Below are 9,972 nucleotides of genomic sequence, written 5' to 3'. Positions count from 1 at the left end.
CATCACATCCACAGTGGACACAACATCACATCTACAGTGGACACATCATCACATCCACAGTGGACACATCATCACATCCACAGTGGACACATCATCACATCCACAGTGGACACATCATCACATCCACAGTGGACACATCATCACATCCACAGTGGACACATCATCACATCCACAGTGGACACACCATCACATCCACAGTGGACACAACATCACATCTACAGTGGACACATCATCACATCCACAGTGGACACATCATCACATCCACAGTGGACACATCATCACATTCACAGTGGACACACCATCACATCCACAGTGGACACAACATCACATCTACAGTGGACACATCATCACATCCACAGTGGACACATCATCACATCCACAGTGGACACATCATCACATCCACAGTGGACACACCATCACATCCACAGTGGACACAACATCGCATCTACAGTGGACACATCATCACATCCACAGTGGACACATCATCACATCCACAGTGGACACACCATCACATCCACAGTGGACACAACATCACATCTACAGTGGACACATCATCACATCCACAGTGGACACATCATCACATCCACAGTGGACACATCATCACATCCACAGTGGACACACCATCACATCCACAGTGGACACAACATCGCATCTACAGTGGACACATCATCACATCCACAGTGGACACATCATCACATCCACAGTGGACACACCATCACATCCACAGTGGACACAACATCACATCTACAGTGGACACATCATCACATCCACAGTGGACACATCATCACATCCACAGTGGACACACCATCACATCCACAGTGGACACAACATCGCATCTACAGTGGACACATCATCACATCCACAGTGGACACATCATCACATCCACAGTGGACACATCATCACATCCACAGTGGACACATCATCACATCCACAGTGGACACACCATCACATCCACAGTGGACACAACATCACATCTACAGTGGACACATCATCACATCCACAGTGGACACATCATCACATCCACAGTGGACACATCATCACATCCACAGTGGACACACCATCACATCCACAGTGGACACAACATCACATCCACAGTGGACACATCATCACATCCACAGTGGACACATCATCACATCCACAGTGGACACATCATCACATCCACAGTGGACACATCATCACATCCACAGTGGACACAACATCACATCCACAGTGGACACACCATCACATCCACAGTGGACACAACATCGCATCTACAGTGGACACATCATCACATCCACAGTGGACACATCATCACATCCACAGTGGACACAACATCACATCCACAGTGGACACATCATCACATCCACAGTGGACACAACATCACATCCACAGTGGACACACCATCACATCCACAGTGGACACAACATCGCATCTACAGTGGACACATCATCACATCCACAGTGGACACACCATCACATCCACAGTGGACACAACATCACATCCACAGTGGACACATCATCACATCCACAGTGGACACATCATCACATCCACAGTGGACACATCATCACATCCACAGTGGACACACCATCACATCCACAGTGGACACAACATCGCATCTACAGTGGACACATCATCACATCCACAGTGGACACATCATCACATCCACAGTGGACACACCATCACATCCACAGTGGACACAACATCACATCTACAGTGGACACATCATCACATCCACAGTGGACACATCATCACATCCACAGTGGACACATCATCACATCCACAGTGGACACATCATCACATCCACAGTGGACACAACATCACATCCACAGTGGACACAACATCACATCTACAGTGGACACATCATCACATCCACAGTGGACACAACATCGCATCTACAGTGGACACATCATCACATCCACAGTGGACACATCATCACATCCACAGTGGACACATCATCACATCTACAGTGGACACATCATCACATCCACAGTGGACACATCATCACATCCACAGTGGACACATCATCACATCCACAGTGGACACATCATCACATCCACAGTGGACACATCATCACATCTACAGTGGACACATCATCACATCCACAGTGGACACATCATCACATCCACAGTGGACACACCATCACATCCACAGTGGACACAACATCGCATCTACAGTGGACACATCATCACATCCACAGTGGACACATCATCACATCCACAGTGGACACATCATCACATCCACAGTGGACACATCATCACATCCACAGTGGACACATCATCACATCCACAGTGGACACACCATCACATCCACAGTGGACACAACATCACATCCACAGTGGACACATCATCACATCCACAGTGGACACATCATCACATCCACAGTGGACACATCATCACATCCACAGTGGACACATCATCACATCCACAGTGGACACAACATCACATCCACAGTGGACACACCATCACATCCACAGTGGACACAACATCGCATCTACAGTGGACACATCATCACATCCACAGTGGACACATCATCACATCCACAGTGGACACAACATCACATCCACAGTGGACACATCATCACATCCACAGTGGACACAACATCACATCCACAGTGGACACACCATCACATCCACAGTGGACACAACATCGCATCTACAGTGGACACATCATCACATCCACAGTGGACACACCATCACATCCACAGTGGACACAACATCACATCCACAGTGGACACATCATCACATCCACAGTGGACACATCATCACATCCACAGTGGACACATCATCACATCCACAGTGGACACACCATCACATCCACAGTGGACACAACATCGCATCTACAGTGGACACATCATCACATCCACAGTGGACACATCATCACATCCACAGTGGACACACCATCACATCCACAGTGGACACAACATCACATCTACAGTGGACACATCATCACATCCACAGTGGACACATCATCACATCCACAGTGGACACACCATCACATCCACAGTGGACACATCATCACATCCACAGTGGACACAACATCACATCCACAGTGGACACATCATCACATCCACAGTGGACACATCATCACATCCACAGTGGACACATCATCACATCTACAGTGGACACATCATCACATCCACAGTGGACACATCATCACATCCACAGTGGACACATCATCACATCCACAGTGGACACATCATCACATCCACAGTGGACACATCATCACATCTACAGTGGACACATCATCACATCCACAGTGGACACATCATCACATCCACAGTGGACACACCATCACATCCACAGTGGACACAACATCGCATCTACAGTGGACACATCATCACATCCACAGTGGACACATCATCACATCCACAGTGGACACATCATCACATCCACAGTGGACACATCATCACATCCACAGTGGACACATCATCACATCCACAGTGGACACATCATCACATCTACAGTGGACACATCATCACATCCACAGTGGACACATCATCACATCCACAGTGGACACATCATCACATCCACAGTGGACACATCATCACATCTACAGTGGACACATCATCACATCCACAGTGGACACATCATCACATCCACAGTGGACACATCATCACATCCACAGTGGACACATCATCACATCCACAGTGGACACAACATCGCATCTACAGTGGACACATCATCACATCCACAGTGGACACATCATCACATCCACAGTGGACACATCATCACATCCACAGTGGACACATCATCACATCCACGGTGGACACATCATCACATCCACGGTGGACACATCATCACATCTACAGTGGACACATCATCACATCCACAGTGGACACATCATCACATCCACAGTGGACACATCATCACATCCACAGTGGACACATCATCACATCCACAGTGGACACATCATCACATCCACAGTGGACACATCATCACATCCACAGTGGACACATCATCACATCTACAGTGGACACATCATCACATCCACAGTGGACACATCATCACATCCACAGTGGACACATCATCACATCCACAGTGGACATATCATCACATCTACAGTGGACACATCATCACATCCACAGTGGACACATCATCACATCCACAGTGGACACATCATCACATCCACAGTGGACACATCATCACATCCACAGTGGACACATCATCACATCCACAGTGGACACATCATCACATCCACAGTGGACACATCATCACATCCACAGTGGACACATCATCACATCTACAGTGGACACATCATCACATCCACAGTGGACACATCATCACATCCACAGTGGACACATCATCACATCCACAGTGGACACATCATCACATCTACAGTGGACACATCATCACATCCACAGTGGACACATCATCACATCTACAGTGGACACATCATCACATCCACAGTGGACACATCATCACATCCACAGTGGACACATCATCACATCCACAGTGGACACATCATCACATCCACAGTGGACACATCATCACATCCACAGTGGACACATCATCACATCCACAGTGGACAAATCATCACATCCACAGTGGACACATCATCACATCCACAGTGGACACATCATCACATCTACAGTGGACACATCATCACATCCACAGTGGACACATCATCACATCCACAGTGGACATATCATCACATCCACAGTGGACACATCCACAGTGGACACATCATCACATCCACAGTGGACACATCATCACATCCACAGTGGACACATCATCACATCCACAGTGGACACATCATCACATCCACAGTGGACACATCATCACATCCACAGTGGACACATCATCACATCCACAGTGGACACATCATCACATCTACAGTGGACACATCATCACATCCACAGTGGACACATCATCACATCTACAGTGGACACATCATCACATCCACAGTGGACACATCATCACATCCACAGTGGACACATCATCACATCCACAGTGGACACATCATCACATCCACAGTGGACACATCATCACATCCACAGTGGACACATCATCACATCCACAGTGGACACATCATCACATCCACAGTGGACACATCATCACATCTACAGTGGACACATCATCACATCCACAGTGGACACATCATCACATCCACAGTGGACACATCATCACATCCACAGTGGACACATCATCACATCTACAGTGGACACATCATCACATCCACAGTGGACACATCATCACATCTACAGTGGACACATCATCACATCCACAGTGGACACATCATCACATCCACAGTGGACACATCATCACATCCACAGTGGACACATCATCACATCCACAGTGGACACATCCACAGTGGACACATCATCACATCCACAGTGGACACATCCACAGTGGACACATCATCACATCCACAGTGGACACATCCACAGTGGACACATCATCACATCCACAGTGGACACATCATCACATCCACAGTGGACAAATCATCACATCCACAGTGGACACATCATCACATCCACAGTGGACACACCATCACATCCACAGTGGACACATCATCACATCCACAGTGGACACATCATCACATCCACAGTGGACACATCATCACATCCACAGTGGACAAATCATCACATCCACAGTGGACACATCATCACATCCACAGTGGACACATCATCACATTTTGCTTTGATCACATTTGTTGATTAATCGCGTACTAATGACTACTGAGTACGTCCCTAATTGGTCCTATTTCCAAAGTGGGCGGGGCATATTCTCCACATTGCACACCTTGTAAAGAGGTGTCCAGTACGTCCCTAATTGGTCCTATTTCCAAAGTGGGCGGGGCATATTCTCCACATTGTACACCTTGTAAAGAGGTGTCCACTACGTCCCTAATTGGTTCTATTTCCAAAGTGGGCGGGGCATATTCTCCACATTGCACACCTTGTAAAGAGGTGTCCACTACGTCCCTAATTGGTCCTATTTCCAAAGTGGGCGGGGCATATTCTCCACATTGTACACCTTGTAAAGAGGTGTCCACTACGTCCCTAATTGGTCCTATTTCCAAAGTGGGCGGGGCATATTCTCCACATTGCACACCTTGTAAAGAGGTGTCCACTACGTCCCTAATTGGTCCTATTTCCAAAGTGGGCGGGGCATATTCTCCACATTGTACACCTTGTAAAGAGGTGTCCACTACGTCCCTAATTGGTTCTATTTCCAAAGTGGGCGGGGCATATTCTCCACATTGCACACCTTGTAAAGAGGTGTCCACTACGTCCCTAATTGGTCCTATTTCCAAAGTGGGCGGGGCATATTCTCCACATTGTACACCTTGTAAAGAGGTGTCCAGTACGTCCCTAATTGGTCCTATTTCCAAAGTGGGCGGGGCATATTCTCCACATTGTACACCTTGTAAAGAGGTGTCCAGTACGTCCCTAATTGGTCGTATTTCTAAAGTGGGCGGGGCATATTCTCCACATTGTATACATAGTAAAGAGATGTCCAGTATGTCCCTAATTGGTTGTATTTCCAAAGTGGGCGTGGCATATTCTCCACATTGTACACCTTGTAAAGAGGTGTCCACTACGTCCCTAATTGGTCCTATTTCCAAAGTGGGCGGGGCATATTCTCCACATTGTACACCTTGTAAAGAGGTGTCCACTACGTCCCTAATTGGTCCTATTTCCAAAGTGGGCGGGGCATATTCTCCACATTGCACACCTTGTAAAGAGGTGTCCAGTACGTCCCTAATTGGTCCTATTTCCAAAGTGGGCGGGGCATATTCTCCACATTGTACACCTTGTAAAGAGGTGTCCACTACGTCCCTAATTGGTTCTATTTCCAAAGTGGGCGGGGCATATTCTCCACATTGCACACCTTGTAAAGAGGTGTCCACTACGTCCCTAATTGGTCCTATTTCCAAAGTGGGCGGGGCATATTCTCCACATTGTACACCTTGTAAAGAGGTGTCCACTACGTCCCTAATTGGTCCTATTTCCAAAGTGGGCGGGGCATATTCTCCACATTGCACACCTTGTAAAGAGGTGTCCACTACGTCCCTAATTGGTCCTATTTCCAAAGTGGGCGGGGCATATTCTCCACATTGTACACCTTGTAAAGAGGTGTCCACTACGTCCCTAATTGGTTCTATTTCCAAAGTGGGCGGGGCATATTCTCCACATTGCACACCTTGTAAAGAGGTGTCCACTACGTCCCTAATTGGTCCTATTTCCAAAGTGGGCGGGGCATATTCTCCACATTGTACACCTTGTAAAGAGGTGTCCAGTACGTCCCTAATTGGTCCTATTTCCAAAGTGGGCGGGGCATATTCTCCACATTGTACACCTTGTAAAGAGGTGTCCAGTACGTCCCTAATTGGTCGTATTTCTAAAGTGGGCGGGGCATATTCTCCACATTGTATACATAGTAAAGAGATGTCCAGTATGTCCCTAATTGGTTGTATTTCCAAAGTGGGCGTGGCATATTCTCCACATTGTACACCTTGTAAAGAGGTGTCCACTACGTCCCTAATTGGTTCTATTTCCAAAGTGGGCGGGGCATATTCTCCACATTGTACACCTTGTAAAGAGGTGTCCAGTACGTCCCTAATTGGTCGTATTTCTAAAGTGGGCGGGGCATATTCTCCACATTGTATACATAGTAAAGAGATGTCCAGTACGTCCCTAATTGGTCGTATTTCCAAAGTGGGCGGGGCATATTCTCCACATTGTATACATAGTAAAGAGATGTCCAGTACGTCCCTAATTGGTTCTATTTCCAAAGTGGGCGGGGCATATCCTCCACATTGTACACCTTGTAAAGAGGTGTCCAGTACGTCCCTAATTGGTCCTATTTCCAAAGTGGGCGGGGCATATTCTCCACATTGTACACCTTGTAAAGAGGTGTCCACTACGTCCCTAATTGGTTCTATTTCCAAAGTGGGCGGGGCATATTCTCCACATTGTAGACCTTGTAAAGAGGTGTCCACTACGTCCCTAATTGGTCCTATTTCCAAAGTGGGCGGGGCATATTCTCCACATTGTACACCTTGTAAAGAGGTGTCCAGTACGTCCCTAATTGGTCCTATTTCCAAAGTGGGCGGGGCATATTCTCCACATTGTACACCTTGTAAAGAGGTGTCCACTACGTCCCTAATTGGTTCTATTTCCAAAGTGGGCGGGGCATATTCTCCACATTGTACACCTTGTAAAGAGGTGTCCAGTACGTCCCTAATTGGTCCTATTTCCAAAGTGGGCGGGGCATATTCTCCACATTGTACACCTTGTAAAGAGGTGTCCACTACGTCCCTAATTGGTTCTATTTCCAAAGTGGGCGGGGCATATTCTCCACATTGTAGACCTTGTAAAGAGGTGTCCACTACGTCCCTAATTGGTCCTATTTCCAAAGTGGGCGGGGCATATTCTCCACATTGTACACCTTGTAAAGAGGTGTCCAGTACGTCCCTAATTGGTCCTATTTCCAAAGTGGGCGGGGCATATTCTCCACATTGTACACCTTGTAAAGAGGTGTCCACTACGTCCCTAATTGGTTCTATTTCCAAAGTGGGCGGGGCATATTCTCCACATTGTACACCTTGTAAAGAGGTGTCCACTACGTCCCTAATTGGTCCTATTTCCAAAGTGGGCGGGGCATATTCTCCACATTGCACACCTTGTAAAGAGGTGTCCAGTACGTCCCTAATTGGTCCTATTTCCAAAGTGGGCGGGGCATATTCTCCACATTGTACACCTTGTAAAGAGGTGTCCAGTACGTCCCTAATTGGTCCTATGTCCAAAGTGGGCGGGGCATATTCTCCACATTGCACACCTTGTAAAGAGGTGTCCACTACGTCCCTAATTGGTCCTATTTCCAAAGTGGGCGGGGCATATCCTCCACATTGTACACCTTGTAAAGAGGACAATACCTTCTTTAATGCAGCAGAACATGAGAAGTGCTGAAGACTGTAAAAAAACAACAACACAATAAAACAAGCTTCATCAACAATGGAGCAAAGAAAAAATGCTCAGTAAGCGTGGTAGAAGTGCAACGTCGGCCTCCCAGGTGTGGCTTCCTCCCTGAGGACCTTTATGCAATTTCTGCCTTTCCACCAAATAAAAAGTCACCTTCATCATCTCGACAAACGGACATTAACGGACATGAACATTGGACATGGTGCAAAACAGGCACAGGAGCCTCCTCCTCCTCCTCCTGGGTCATCTGGCATATTTGCAGACGTCTACCTTGTAACAGCATCAATCAGTCTTCATGTTTTTCCCCCAATTAACACACACACACACACACACACACACACACACACACACACACACACACACACACACACACACACACGCGCACACACACACACACACGCACACACACGCCTCCAGTATAACACCCAGCTTTCGCTCCTTCTATGCAGACTACAAAACAGGAGGCGATGAAAAAAAAAGTGAGGTGGCTCTCGTAATCCTTAAATCCTTGTGCTCATACTAGAAAAAAGAGGGGGTGTATTGTGTGCGTGTGTGTGTGTGTACATGTGTGTGTGTGTGTGTGTGCACCTGTACTGTATGTGTGTGTGTGTCTTTGGGGACAAGTGAAGCCTGACATGATTTATGGTGTTGCTGCTGCTCAGGCAGACGCTCTCTGAGGTGGGTGGCTGTCTCACCTCCCTCCTCTGTGACCTACACAGTGTGTGTGTGTGGGTGTGTGTGTGTGTGTGTGTGTGTGTGTGTGTGTGTGTGGGAAGGGTCACAATTAGAGTGATAGATTGTAAACATACACACGCGCATGTACTGTACTGGGGGGGAAGATGCAGTCTTTTCAGAGAGTAGAGGTTCAAAAGGGTGCGGTAGGACACACACACACACACACGCACACACACACACACACACGCACGCACACGCGCACACACACACATTCTTGTATTTGTTACCTTCTCGAGATCTGAGAAAAAATGCCTCCCTCTTTAGGACCACCCTCTCTAGATATATAAAGATGTGTATTTACAACATTAATAATATATGACATAAAAAAGCTTG

The 9,972-nt window shown here is 47.2% G+C and overlaps 1 protein-coding gene across 1 annotated transcript in view; it reads right to left on the bottom strand.

The window, feature by feature from the left end:
• Window positions 1–9,972, bottom strand: part of LOC133646032 (genetic suppressor element 1-like) — a 163,207-nt gene that overhangs the window by 97,840 nt on the left and 55,395 nt on the right. The window lies entirely within an intron of this gene.

Source organism: Entelurus aequoreus, linkage group LG03 (assembly GCF_033978785.1).
Source record: "Entelurus aequoreus isolate RoL-2023_Sb linkage group LG03, RoL_Eaeq_v1.1, whole genome shotgun sequence".
Classification (NCBI taxonomy): Eukaryota; Metazoa; Chordata; class Actinopteri; order Syngnathiformes; family Syngnathidae; genus Entelurus; species Entelurus aequoreus.
The sequence above is the reverse complement of the archived record's forward strand: the minus strand, read 5'-3'. Positions and strand labels throughout refer to the sequence as shown.